Below are 14,789 nucleotides of genomic sequence, written 5' to 3'. Positions count from 1 at the left end.
AGTATCACAAGTAGGCCTACATTAACACTGCAATGAAGTTACTGTGAAAATTTCCTCGTCACCACACTCTGGCGTTTGTTCAGGTACACTGAGGGAGAATTTAGCATGATCAATGCACCTAACCAGCACGTCTTTCAGACTGTGGGAGGAAACAGGAGCACCCGGAGGAAACCTACACAGACACAGGGAGAACATGCAGACTCCACACAGACAGTGACCCGAACCGGGAATAGAACCCAGGTCTCTGGCACTGTCAGGCAGCAGTGCTAACTGCTGTGCCACTGTGCCATCCCCATATATATTTGATTATATTTGATGGGTTCCTGAAGATAGGTTGACTCCACTTAATGGAATTTGTCATGTACAGTGACGCCAATGTTCAGCCCCCTTTGAATCTGTGGTTTCAAATCACTAGAATGTTATCTCAGTCTTTTGAAAATTAATCAAGTGTTTGTCAGTTAATAAATACAGAGTCCTGAATTTTTTAGATGGCAAGGGCCTGACCCCTGCCGTCTGGAGAGTCTACAGGGAATACATCCCCACCAACTTCGACAGGCTTGCTGACATTTTACCCTCAAATGAACGTTGTTTTCAGCAGGCAGGATTCCTATCTGCACTTGGAAGGAAGGCCTACTTTCGAGAGATGTTGGCCAATCTAACAGCTCTCTAGTACCTCCAGACACAGCGCTGCAGTGGCCAGATTACCACCCCAGCACCATACTTGGGACTGAGTGCAGGAAGCTGGTGTGAGATAAGTGGCAGGGGTTCAGGGGAGAAGAGAGCAGGGGAAGCCTTAGGAGGTCATGGGGGAGGGATGAATGGGTAATCAAGGGATGGAATTGTCGGGGGGAGGCAGGGAAGCACGGAGATATCTGGTCTGTGAGGGTAGGGCACTCCAGTCAGAAGTGGCCTTCCAATGGTTGACCCTCCCTTCCTGCCTGAGATCGTGGTTCTTAATTTTTTGTTTCCCACTCTGAGATATCTGAAAATTGAGGCTCGGTGGTGGACCACTTAAGGGCCCTTATAGGGGCAAGGATGGAATTTCCATCTGAGTGTAAAATCGTGTCTGGGTCAGGGTGGAATCCTGGAGGGAATCTCTTACAGTGGCGGCACAGTTGCACAGTGATTAGCACCATTGCTTCGCGGGACCCAGGCTCAATTCTGGCCTAGGGTGACTATGTGGAGTTTCCACTTTCTCCCCGAGTCTGGGTGGGTTTCCTCTGGGTGTTCCGGTTTCCTCCTACACTCCAAAGATGTACAGGTAAAGTGGATTGGCCATGCTAAATTTCCCCTTAGTGTCCCCAGATGTGTAGGTTAGGGGGGGTTAGTGGGGTAAATATGCAGGGTTACGGGAAAAGTTCTGGGTGGGATCCTCTGTCGGAAAGACGGTGCAGACTTGATGGGCTGAAATGGCCTTCTTCTGCACTGCAGGGATTCTATGATTCTATGATTCTCAAATTCCACCAGGGGGAGGTGTAAAATTCAGACCATAAAATCATTTTTGGTATAAGCATGGCTGTGCGATTGGAGTATGAATATTAGCACAGAAGAGTTGGCAGAATGGCATGTTTCTGTTGTGTATATTCCTAGCCACTCTATATAATATCCTTTACCTTCTCATAAGTCAGCATGGAGGTGGATTTGTAGTTATGCCATCTGCTGCAAAGAGTCTTGCAACCAACCTCCACCATAAGGACAAATTGTCAATAGTGATCGAGGATACTGCCTCGATACCTTCAGGTTGTGTTAGTTAGCAAAGGAATCGCCTGCATTATCAGCCAATTTGCTTTCCAACTTTTATTTCAAAACAAGTGTCTGTTCTGCAGTAATAGCACTCTCAGCTCAATTTCCATGGAATCACAGCCAGAGCATGATACAGTTACCAAATGTCACTGCACTGTTGAATTTGCGGACAATATGACGGAAGAATATTATGTAGAAATAGGTAAGAGGGGACTGCACAATCCTCAAGGATACTCGAGGCAATCATTTGTTTTTTTTGAGACTGCTTTAAATTTGCTAAAGAGCTTATTAGTCTATTATTTAGCATTGCAACTAAGCATACTCATTCTACCTAAATTACTTGCTGACTTCATGTGGTCAGACTTCATATCACACCCATAAGTACAGAGTCTATTTTTGTGTATTACAACGCTTCTTAAGTTACATATCTTGAGCCCTAAGTATTATGAAGACTCCCTACTATTATCCTAGTAGCTTAAGCAGCTGAAGTTGTGCTTTCTGTCTATTCTCCTGGCAACCTCAAAATAAACTTGTTTATTCCATTTGTCACAAAGGAAATATAATTTTTGAATCTCGGTGACTTATCCCAACCATGTTAACATTTTGGGTTTACAAATGAGAATAAAATTCAGGTTTACTTTAAAATTTGGAATATACAGTCAATTGGGTTAATGTACTTTTATGACTTGAATGGTCAAATGGCAAAACATGCCTTGTACTGGGTGAACAAAGTATCCTTCTCCTTTGCAACTCATGTATGCCTGAGCAAATATGTGACTTCTGCACCCGATTTGGTAAAAAAAATCTTTACTTCTATGTTTTGGATCATAATTATAGTGTTCATACTTCCACTGTATTTCCTGCTTTGTGAATGCAACAGCAAAACTAATATTTGTGGCCGAGAGCAAGAGACAATTCAAATAGGGAAGAAGTTGTATTTCTTATGAGGAAGTTCAAAATATACATTTTCTTAGGTGTCTGATGGAGTTACAAATTTCCATTGTTGTGAATCACTGGCAGATGCAATGATGCAAATATTTCGTTCAAAGTTGATCCATGAATGTGATGCTTTTTCAAATAAATGATAAAACAGCCAGTTCTCTCTGAAAAACATGTTGATTTCTAATCTCTAAGGCACAGCACAGATGGCATGGTGGCACAGTGGTTAGCACTGCTGCCTCACAGCACCAGGGACCTGGGTTCAATTCCGGCCTCGGGTCACTGTCTGTGTGGAGTTTGCACATTCTCCCCGTGCCTGCGCGGGTTTTCTCCAGGTGTTCTGGTTTCTTCCCACACTCCAAAAAAAAATGTGCTGGTTAGGTGGGTTGGCCATGCTAAATTGACCCTAGTGTCAGGGGATTAGCAGCGTAATTACGTGGGGTTATAGGAATTGGGCCTGAGTGGGATTGTGGATGGTGCAGATTCAATGGGCCGATGGCCTCCTTCTGCACTGTAGGAATGCTATGACGAATTCAACTCAACAGATCCCTTTATATATCTTCACTTCCAGGAAAGTTACTGTTAGGAAGATGAGAATAATATATTTTGTGCAATAAATGTAATTTCTTTGCTTGATTTCCATGAATTGATTATTATATGAAACAAACTTGCATTCATATAGTGCCTTATTATATCCTTAGGATGCTCAAAACAATTCACAAATAATTAATTGCTTTGAAGCAATTATTTTTTGACGTAGGCAAATAATCTTTTGTTTGTTGTTCTTGGAATATGGCTGACATGGAAAAGCCCACATTATTGCCCAACCCTCATTATCCTGGGGAAATTGTGGTGAGCCTTCTCCTTTAACTGTTCCAATTCTTTTGGTGATGGTGCTGCCAGCGATTCCTTAAATTCTTTAAAACTTTAATATTGGTCATGCTAAATTGCCCCTTAGTGTCAGGGGGATTAGCAGGGTAAATACAGGGGTTTACAAGTACAGGCCCTGGGTGGGATTGTTGTTGGTGCAGGCTCAATGGGCCGAATGGCCTCCTTCTGCACTGTAGGGATTCTATGATGATTCTATCATTCAGGTGGCGACGGTGCTCCCAAAATGGTGTTAGGTAGGGAATTCCAATGTTCTAAAACATCAATTATGAAGCAATTGTGATATAGGCCCAAGCCTGGATGGTGTGTATATCTATGTGTGTGTGTGTGCATGTGTGCGTGCACTAGTATTGCTACAATTTTGCTGCTCTCATTCTTGGTGGTAAAGGTTTCAGGGGAGAGAGTACTATCGAAGTGAACTTGATGACTTACTGCCATGCATCATGGAGATCACACACACTGTAGCTACATTGTGCTGAGGTGATTATTGAATCAGGTGGGAGAAACACTGATCAGACAAACTGTCCTGGATGACACGATGATGTGATTTGTGCATGAATTATATTAATCTGTAATTTCATGTCTGAACAAACATTTATTGAACCATTTAAAAAAGGACTTTTTAAAGACAAGAAAACACACTGACTAAAAATGTCTGCCACAAATCACCTGATGTCTGGTATGGCAAGTTGACCACCTTCTGGAAAGTTCCAACGTGAATTGCATAACAACCATCTCTGGAATATCACACCTAAGAATGTCAAGAACCACTGCTAAGGGAATTACTGAAATGTACTGGACATTTCATTTTCCATTTCTATACGACTACCGCTCTAACAGAAACATAACATCTGCTAGAACAATGGTTATATGGAGATATGACTTCCTATCTCATCAAGATGGACAGCGACTCATTCAGGGGGTTAATGACTGGGACATCACAGAATCCATTCAGCCCCCAGCCATGGAACAAAAGCAAGTGTAGGGTTCTGCCATCAAATAAATAAACCACTTCTGAAATCGTTATGGGAAAGAGAGGTCATGTGACTGAAGTAACCATTTTGAAATCTCTTTAATACAAACTGCTAAAGACAGAAGCAGTCAGTAGTCTGGAAAGCTGCCAATGAAGTAGCAAGAAGCTTCCTTCTCTCCTCTCCCAATTTAAGACCAAATCTCTTGTTGTTTAAGAATCCAACACCGAGATACTGCATTTACCATCAAAAGAAATCTCAGGTGCAAAACCCATCGATTTCTGGAAGAGGCGGATTACAGATTTTTAAAAAAATGTTTCCAGCAATTGCAGTTACATGGGCTTCAACTCAAGCCCAGAGTCTAAAGAACTCATGTAGCCACAGTGACCAACCAAACAGTGAACTTGCAAGTTTTTTCTTAGCATTTTCAGAATTAAACTTTAATTTGGCTATGAAAGTAACCAACTTGCTACTCTCACCTCTCTTCTGGTATTTGATTCTTGCATCCATGTGTGAATCAAGGTTATGATGAGGTTTGATGATGAGAATGAATGGTTCTGGCAAAATTTGAAATGGGCATTGGTGAACATTTTGTCACAATGTTTAGCACTGCTGCCTCACACCGCCAGGAACCTGGGTTCAGTTCCCGGCTTGGATCAATGTCTGTGTAGAGTTTGCACATTCTTCTCGTGTCTGCGTGGGTTTCCTCTGGGTGCTCCAGTTTCCTCCCACAGTCTGGTGCACAGGTGCATTGGCCATGCTAAATTCTCCCTCAGTGTACCTGAACAGGCACCAGAGTGTGGCGACAAGGGGATTTTCACAGTAACCTCATTGCAGTGTGGATATAAGCCTACTTGCGACACTAATAAATAAACTTTAAACTTTATTTTATTGCTTGATAAGATAAGAAATAGGAGCAGGTATAGGCCATGTGGCCCCTTGAGCCTGCTCTGCCATTAAATAGAATCATTGCCGATTCTCTTCCTTAATTACACTTTCCTGCTTGGTGCCTATATCCATTGATTCTCTGAGAGACCATAATTTGTCTACCTTAACCATAAACATACTCTATAAAGGAACGTCCACAATCTTCTGGCATAAACAATTCCAAATCCTCTGAGTAAAAAAATGTCTTCTCAACTCAGTCCTGAATGTTTAGCCCTGAGGCTGTGCCCATATTCAGGATTTCCCAGCCAGGGGAAACAACCTCTCAGTGTCTATCCTATCAAACCCCTTCAGAATGTCTTTCAATGGAGATCACCTTTCCTTCTTCTAAACTTCATAGAACTCATAGGACTCATAGAATCCTACAGTGCAGAAGGAGGCCATTCAGCCCATCGAGTCTGCACCAAACCACAATCCAACCCTGGTCCTATCCCCATAACCCCATGCATTTACCCTAGCTCGTCCCCCTGAGATTCAGGGGCAATTTAGCATGGCCAATGCACCTAACCTGCACATCTACAGACTTCAGACAGTATAGGCCCAATTTACTCAGCCTCTCATCATTGGACATCCTTCATTCAGAAACCAATCTAGTGAGCCTCTGCTGTAACACTTTCAATGCAAGAATATTCTTTCTTGGATAAGGAGACCAAAACCATGCATAGTCCTCCAGGTTGATCTCACTAAAGTTCTATTATTGTAGCAATTCTTCTTTATTTTTGTACTCCAACACCCTTGCAATAATTATGAGGATGCAACAGATGATTCCTTCCATAATTTAATGATTTTTGGGAGGTGGTTGATGTAGAAATCTTTATCTTCATGTTTTTTTCTCATTATATCCTATTCAAGTCACAATAGAAGATTAATTGAAAATCAGATTAATACTATGGATGGCTTCAGGTTTCATGGAAACTCTTGTGGCTTTAAGTGAGGTTAAGGGAAGGACTCATAAATCACAAAGAATTAATAAAGTTACAGTGATGAATGTAGGTACATTGTTCAATATGACACCCAACTATGTACTTACTGCATGGAACGAATATATATATATATATATCCCATGACTTTATACAGCATGATTAAAACTGGAATGTGTGATCATTACTGAGAGTTCAGACTTCCTGCCTTGCTGCCCCAGTTCCTGTATGCAAGAGATTAAATACACCCTTGAGGCTGCTCAGCTATTCAATAAGATTGTGACTGAATGTCTACCTTAACTCCACTTACCCACCCATCCTGTCCAAAAATCCATACATCTCTGTCTTGAAGATACTCATCAATTGAGCAAATATATCTCTTTTCCGAGAGCATACCATAGCTCTTTTCTGCCTGTTATTAATTGAGGGAGTTCTGGGCTAACAACTAAAAGGGCTGCAGCCCAGGTCAATGGCAACACTTGAAGTGGGTCAACCAGGCAGTTGTTTGACACCTGCCATTGACTCGTCCCATGGGGAGGCTGGGGCTGCTTCACATTGCTGTCCCATACCCACATGCCTTGACAGTCAAACAAATAAATATTAACGAAAGGAAACATGATGCTTTATATTTTCCCCCTTTTTTGGGGGATTTAAATTAAAATAGTGGAATTCAGACAAAGATTAATTCCAAAATATTAGCAAAATGTAGAAAAGGGAAACAGTGCAACTTGTCACAAAGTTTCAGAAGGAACAGCTAATGGGGAATTGCACAATGTTGAAGGGATTCCAAGAATAGCTCCCGGATATTGTAATGTTGCACACATGAATAAACATGCACATTGAGTACGAGGCAACAGGAGAATTGCCTGCTGCCCACTCGCTGCACTGGAGACGCTTCGGGTTGCACATTGACGTCAAGCTGGGCTGAGAGCGATAGTGCCCGTACTCGGGGAGACTGCCCACCCTGCCAGGTCCACCCACTCTGCCAGGACTGTCCACTCTGCCAGGTTTATCCACTCTGCCAGGACTGTCCACTCTGCCAGGTCTACCCACTCTGCCGGGACTGTCCACTCTGCCGGGACTACCCACTCTGCCGGGACTACCCACTCTGCCGGGACTGTCCACTCTGCCGGGACTACCCACTCTGCCGGGACTACCCACTCTGCCAGGTCTACCCACTCTGCCGGGACTGTCCACTCTGCCGGGACTACCCACTCTGCCGGGACTGTCCACTCTGCCGGGACTACCCACTCTGCCGGGATTACCCACTCTGCCAGGTCTACCCACTCTGCCGGGACTGCCCACGCTGTCTTGCTGTATCCAGCCTCTCCACTCACACTGCAAAGGTTGGTGCTTTGATAGAGACGCAGGGGAAAGTTGCGAGCGCTGTGCCGGTGGGAAAGCGAGAGAGCTTTCAACTTCAGAGCAGCTGCCCCGCTCCGTCTGGTTGCTCCTGGCAGCTGGAGCGGTTACCATGGAGAAGCTTGGTTGATTTACCATTCACTTTGTCCGGGCTCAAGCATGGAGAGAGAGAGAGAGGGGGGGAAGAGAAGAGGGAAGAAGGGAAAGAGAGAGAGGAGAGGGAAGAGGGAGGGAAAGAAAGGGGAGAGAGCGAAAGGGGGGAGGGGAGAGGGAAGAAGGGAAAGAGAGAGAAAGAGGAGGGAGAGAGGAGAGGGAAGATGGAGAGAGAAAGAGGAGATAGAGCAGGGAGAGAGAGGGAAAGAGGAGAGAGAGAGGAGAGGGAAGATGGAGAGAGAAAGAGGAGAGAGAGCAGGGAGAGAGAGGGAAAGAGGAAGGAGAGAGGGGGAGAAGGAGGAGAGGGTGGGGGGAGGGAAGAAGGAAAAGAGAGAAAGAGGAGGAAGAGAAGAGGGAGAGAAAACGAGAGAGAGGAGGAGAGGAGAGGGAGAGGAGAGGGAGAAAGTGGGGAGGGAGAGAGAGAGAGGAGAAATACTCTGGGGAGGGAGGGAGGGAGGTGCAGGGGAGATCTGTTTCTCTGGGGAGTCAGGTATTAACAAATGACTTTCTACAGGATTGCACTTTACTTTCAGTTCTGCTTTGCGGCTCAGCGCAAGCGAAGAAGCAGAACATTGCAGGACAGGAATCAGCTCCAAGATCAGGTTTCCAGCCTGAGCATCTTGTTTGTTGACTTTTTTTCTTGGAATAGTCTAATGTAATAGGACACACCTTTTACCGTGTTACAAAGGACTTGGCACCAAGACAACCTTTTTGATAGCCGAAGGTGAAAGGGAATCTGCTGGGCGAAAAATAAACTGCTGGGGAAAGTAACAGAGGATGAGTTTTCCTCTAAATTATCAATCCAGCAATTTCAATATCAAAATGATTTTGCACCATTGACAGAAAACAGCAGAGCCTTGGACAAGACTGTCTTCTCGACCTTATTTTGGAGAAGCAGCACCTAATTTTCACCTTAATGTTATCACAATAATTTATGTCAATTGCAACTGAAGAGAACTTTTCTGTTAACCAGTTTCCAAAGATCCCATCAGAGATTCCGCAGGCTCAAGGCTAAGTTTCACCACCGCAGCAGACATCCCACCACTGTGGGGCGCAGACCCCACAATGACAGGTGGTACTGGGGCCATAGGATGGCATTTTGCCAGTGGCAGCCAATCAACAGCTCACCACCAGGACCACCATTCAATTGAATGCCCCCCATTCAATTGAGTGCCCCCCTATCCAATGGAGTGCCCCCCTCATTCATTTGAGTGCACCCCCCTCGCCCCGCCCCCGAACTGCTGGCCCAATCAAAGACTGACAGTTCAACAGTGCCACCATTATAGCTGGCCACTGTTGGAATTGCAGTATGATGGGGAGGCTACCTTGATGCCGAGATGACCACGAAGGCAGCTTTAGAGCTGGGCCAGTCAGGCTCTGGTATTTGGAGGAGAATGGGGTAACTTCAAGCCATGGCTGTGGGTGTGGACGCTGCTTCCCAAGGGGCATGGGGTCACCTTAAGGAGGTTATTGTAACCCTCCCCCATCCTCTCCCCTCCAAAACTGGGAACACACTGAGAGGCCACCACAGTGGGACAAGACATGGCTCTTCATTGGTGCCTTGGTATCTCAATTGTCTTCCTGATGGTTGTGATGTGTTTCCCTTGATCTGCTTTGCCTGCTCATTATTTTGATTTGTAGAACTTCCTTATACAGTTAATATCTTTGTATCAGTAATTTCTGTTGTGATACCTTCAGGATTCATGTAAGCGATCATTCCTATATCGCTTAAAGAACAATAACCAGTTTCAACTTGATCTGTTTGCACAGCGCTGTAGCAGACATTAGCAGCTCAAAGACTTGAGTGCAAAACCATGTTCCACCCTTTGTGACATCATGAATTTACCTGGCCCCACAGCTCTGATTAATCTCTTCCTGTTGCCAAAATGTCCAGTTGTACTGATTGATGCCTGTGGCTCTTTCAGCCAGCCAAGCTTTATTTTACATTTGTCCAGTTTTCTGGCTGTATCTGCTGATTATTGTTCAATTACTGTCGTGCAATAGATCATTAGGGAGTTATCAAACTATGAACAAGCATCATAACCGTCAGCTGTCTGTGTTACTCAGAGATCTGGAATGTTGTCACATGTGTGCAGTCATGATGCCACTTTCTGACCATAGCCTGCACACCATGCAATGATACAGTTAGTTCTGATCCTCAATTTATTAAAACCACGCCAAATTAACTAAGAAAGGTTTCCTTGTGAGAGCAGCGGACATTAAATGGGTGGCACAGTGGTTAGCACTGCTGCCCCACAGTGCCAGGGACCTGGGTTTGATTCTTGGCTTGGGTCACCGTGTGGAGTTTGCATGTTCTCCCCATGTCTGCATGGGTTCCCTCCCGGTACTCCGGTTTCTTCCCACTGTCTGAAAGATGTGCTGGTTAGGTGCATTGATCCGAACAGGCACCGAAGTGGGGCAACTAGGGGAATTTCACAGTAACTTCATTGCAGTGTTAATGTAAGCCTTACTTGTGACTAATAAATAAAATAAATAATTAAGTTTACATGAACCGAACAAGCTGATGTGTGCTTTCCAGAAATTCTGATTTTGTCACCATTCAGCTATGGAACAACAGAATCCTACAGTAAGAGCAAATGTGTAGATCTTCAGTATATTGCTGGTGGTGTCAGTGCATCATTGTAGTATGGATTCCTTCAGTCTTGCTATTATGTAGGCGATGACGAAGGAACAATGTATTTCCAAGTCAGGATGGTGTGTGGCTTGGAGCAGAACTCTGAACAACTTGTGTTTCCATGTGCCTCTTGCACTGGTCCTTCTAGATGGTAGAGCTTGTACCCTTGAGCGATGTTGTCTAAGAAGCTTTCGTAACTTGCTGCAGTGCATCTTCTAGATGGTAGACACTGCAACCTTGTTGCATCAGTGGTGGAGTGAGTGAATCTTTAATGTGGTGGATGGAGTATTGATCAAGCAGGTTGCTTTGTGCTGACTTATGTTTGGAACTGCACTTATCCAGGCAAGTGGAGAATGTTTTCTCACACTCCTGACTTGTGCCTTATGAAATATGGACAGGCTTTGGGGAATCAGGAGGTGAGTTACTCACTACAGGATCCTCAGTGTCTGACCTGCTCTTGTAGCCACAATATCTACATTGCTGGTTTAGTTAAGTTTCTGGTCAGTGATGATCCCCAGGATGTTGATGATGGGGCATTTGATATGGTAATGTCATTGAGTGTGATGGGGAGGTGATTAGATTCTCTCTCTTGTTGGAGGTATTCATTGCCTGGCTTTTGTGTGGCCCAAATGTTAAACTGATCAAACTGTTATAAGTTAGTATTAGTTCGGAATCTGTAGTTTAGTTCAAAACACATACTCAATGACAAATTTTCCATGCTTTTTATTTTCTGCACTAATGAAACACCAATCACTGGTTTTAGAGGAGATAAATGTTCCATAAGAATCAAATAAAGTGTTTGGTTTCAGACAAGCTTCCTGAACTCAACACGTGAGCCATTAATTTTGTCTGTCTCTTTAGCTGTTGCAGGATGGCTGTATCCTTGTGTATTTGACACAGATATGCAATAAGCATTAAATGTATCCTTTTACTGACATACTTATTTAAAGTTTTGATTGATTGATGTTTAATTTTTTTATTCACTACAATCGGGGTATAGATTACAAAAGCAGAGAGGTCATGATGGAATTGTATAGAACTTTGGTGAGGCCACAGCTGTCGTATTCTGTGCAGTACTCCAGCTGTAGGAAGGACATGAACGCACTGGAGGGGGTGCAGAGGGGATTTACCAGGATGTTGCCTGTGATGGAACATTTAAGTTATGAAGAGAGGTTGGATAGGCTTGGGTTGTTTTCATTGGAGCAGAGAAGACTGAGGGACGACCTGATAGAGGTGTTCAAGATTATGAGGGGCATGGGCAAGGTGGATGGGGAGCAGCTGTCCCCCTTAATTGAAAGGTTAATTACGAAGGGACACAAGTTAAAAGTGAGGGATGGGAAGTTTAGAGGGGATTTGAGGAAAACCATTTTACTCAGAGGGTGGTGACGGTCTGGATTGCACTGCCTGGGAGGGTGGTGGAGGCGGGATGCTTCACGTCCTTTAAAAAGTACCTGGATGAGTACTTGGCACGCCATAACATTCTAGGCTATGGGCCAAGTGCTGGCAAGTGGGATAAGGTGGGCAGGTCAGGGCATTTCATGCGTCGGTGCAGACTCGATGGGCCGAAGTGCCTTTTCTGCACTGTGGTATTCTGTGATTCTGTGAATTGCAATGTTGATGCTAAAGTTGTAGCATGATTTTGGATAGGTTTGATGTGCTTCTGCAGTTCAGTCATGTGAAACTATCATGAGGAGGTTGGCTCCACAATGGGTTTAAAATCATATATAAAAGGGCTTTAAAAAGAACCCAGGCATACAGTGGACCTATGGATCATATTTTTTAAACAGAAGTCGAGTTACCATTAATGCAAATGTTTTACAAGTGGCAATTCTGCCACATGCGCTGTCTAAATATTTAAATTTGAAAGAGCAGTTGTGCGAAGATGTCCCTCCCAGCCAGGTAAGTTGTAGTTCCAACTGTGTAGTACAAAGAGAGTATTGCTGAAAAAAGTGGCATGTCAAAATTTTGATCTTGCACTCATCAGGTCACTTTGCAAGAATGCAAATATAGAGGGAAAACAAGTTATACTGTATGAGAAGAGAGTGCTGATTGGTTGATAATTTGACTCTGATTGGTAGAGGCATTGCCATGGTGAATGCACCAGTTAACGGTGACTGACTATTAACTGTCAAATGTTGTGAGAAAATTTAAACCAGGCAACTTGATCCTGATTAGTTCAGGCATTGCTCAGGACATTTACTACTAAAACAGAGCACTGCCTGACTAGAACAATTGCTGAGACTAGTGTATCTGAGCAGTAACTGCAATATGTATAGCACAAAAGTACATTTCAGACCATTCAATTTGCTTACAATTCATTCCAACAACTCTTTTTCGAGTGAAGGTAGATTAAAAGGTAATTCATACTTAGCAATGACTGCGATGTGTAAGGATCAACGACAAAAATTAGAAACTCATAAAAGATGAGTAAGTATCCATAATGGAAATGGCAGATATATGCTTCCTACAAGAATACAACATGAATGTCTTTTGCTTATTTTGCTGCTGATGTCTTGTATATTTCCAGTTCATGTAACTAATTTCCCAAATTTGCAATTTGTTTTCTATTTTGCAAGCGGAATGTTCCCGTTATTTTTTAAATTCATTCATGGGACATGGGCATCGCTAGCCGGCCAGCATTTATTGTTCATCCCTAGTTGCCCTTGGAGGGCAGTTGAGAGTCAACCACATTGCTGTGGCTCTGGAGTCACATGTATAGCAGGTAAGGACAGCAGATTTCCTTCCCTGAAGGATATGAGTGAACCAGATGGAGTTTTACAACAATCGCCAATGGTTTCATGATCATCAGTAGATTCTTAATTCCAGATATTTTTTATTGAATTCAAATTCCACCATGGTGAGATTCGAACCCGGGTCCCCAGAACATCAGCTGAGTTTCTGGGGTCTAGCGATAAAACCACTGGGCCATCGCCTCCCCATATTTCTATCTCTTTTGACTGTGGGACGTTCACAGTTATGAGTCAGATATCTTCATTTGACTTTTTCAGATGACATCAAAAATGGGGACAGCACTTTTCTTATTACAAATACTTCCTCTAATGGGGAAACACTAAACCAGATTTGCTATAAAGTGCTTACTGAAGGAAATTTGTGTTCGTGATCTCATCACATCTGCACATGACATGCAATCTGATCTCTGCCTCTCTGGATACTAACAATTTTTGCAGACAGGAATCAACCACAATGGACAATAGGTTACAGGAAGTCTGTATTATTTTAACAATAATGGGGGAGGTGAAAGTAAAGTAACTTAACAGTGATGAGATTTATAACTTTGCGTTTCACTACTCTGAGCACGTTCATAAGGCTGGATGTATTTAACAGTTTTCAAACTTTCCAATACATAGTTTCCGTTTGTCATACTTTCTTTTATGGATCAGTTAGATAACTCAGGAATTGTCCAAATATTTTTTATCCATGTACCATGGAAACCTAAGTTCTATGCGTAGAGTTTTGTTTGCCTAAAACTTGCAAATCCTCAAATTGTTGACACTCTGAGATATTGGTGTTCTAACTTGGTATTATTTTATTTATTCGTTCATGGGATGTGAGTGTCGCTGGCTGGGTCAGAATTTGTTGCCCAACCCTAAGTGCATCTAAAAGTCAACTGCATTGTTGTGGGTCTGGAGTCACATGTAGGTCAGACCAGGTAAGGACAGCAGATTTCCTTCCCTACAGGACAGTAATGAACCAGATAGGTTTTCACGAAATTCAACAATGGTTTCATGGTCATCATTTGACCTTTCATTTTATTGAATTCAAATTTCACCATCTGGCAGAGTGGGATTCGAACCCACATTCCCAAAGCATTACCCTTGATCTCTGGATTATTATTCCAGTGCCAATACCACAAAGCCGCCGTCACCCCGCCAATTAGTCCACCAATGAGGCAACTATACTAAATGTAAATCTTTCCAATTCTCCAGCCACGTAAAATTGAAGCAGCGCAGAGCAACAAATAAAAATTGTACTGAATTGGGATGTAAGGCTGAGTTAGATTAAAGTTGCATTTAAAGATCTGAGTCACAATTTGGACTTGATGAGCAATCTAAATGTTTTTTCTTCATATGCTATTTCTAAGCAAGTTTTAATTTTCGAGAATCAATGTTGTAACAGCATTTTTCAGTAAGTAGTCTCACAACACCAGGTTAAAGTCCAACAGGTTTATTTGGTAGCATGAGCTTCCGGAGCACTGCTCATTCATCAGGTGAG

The 14,789-nt window shown here is 43.2% G+C and overlaps 1 protein-coding gene across 2 annotated transcripts in view; it reads left to right on the top strand.

Moving 5' to 3' along the window:
- The first annotated feature begins 7,228 nt into the window (after window positions 1-7,228).
- The window catches only part of arhgap40 (Rho GTPase activating protein 40), a 125,215-nt gene continuing 117,654 nt past the window's right edge, over window positions 7,229-14,789 (top strand). For both annotated transcript variants that reach the window (XM_078236653.1, XM_078236652.1), the window contains exon 1: window positions 7,229-7,752. The gene's annotated coding sequence lies outside the window, so the exon portion shown is untranslated. The remainder of the gene's footprint in view (window positions 7,753-14,789) is intronic.

This window comes from Mustelus asterias, chromosome 20 (assembly GCF_964213995.1).
Source record: "Mustelus asterias chromosome 20, sMusAst1.hap1.1, whole genome shotgun sequence".
NCBI lineage: Eukaryota > Metazoa > Chordata > Chondrichthyes > Carcharhiniformes > Triakidae > Mustelus > Mustelus asterias.
Note: the sequence above shows the minus strand (reverse complement) of the source record. Positions and strands in the feature narration are given on the sequence as shown.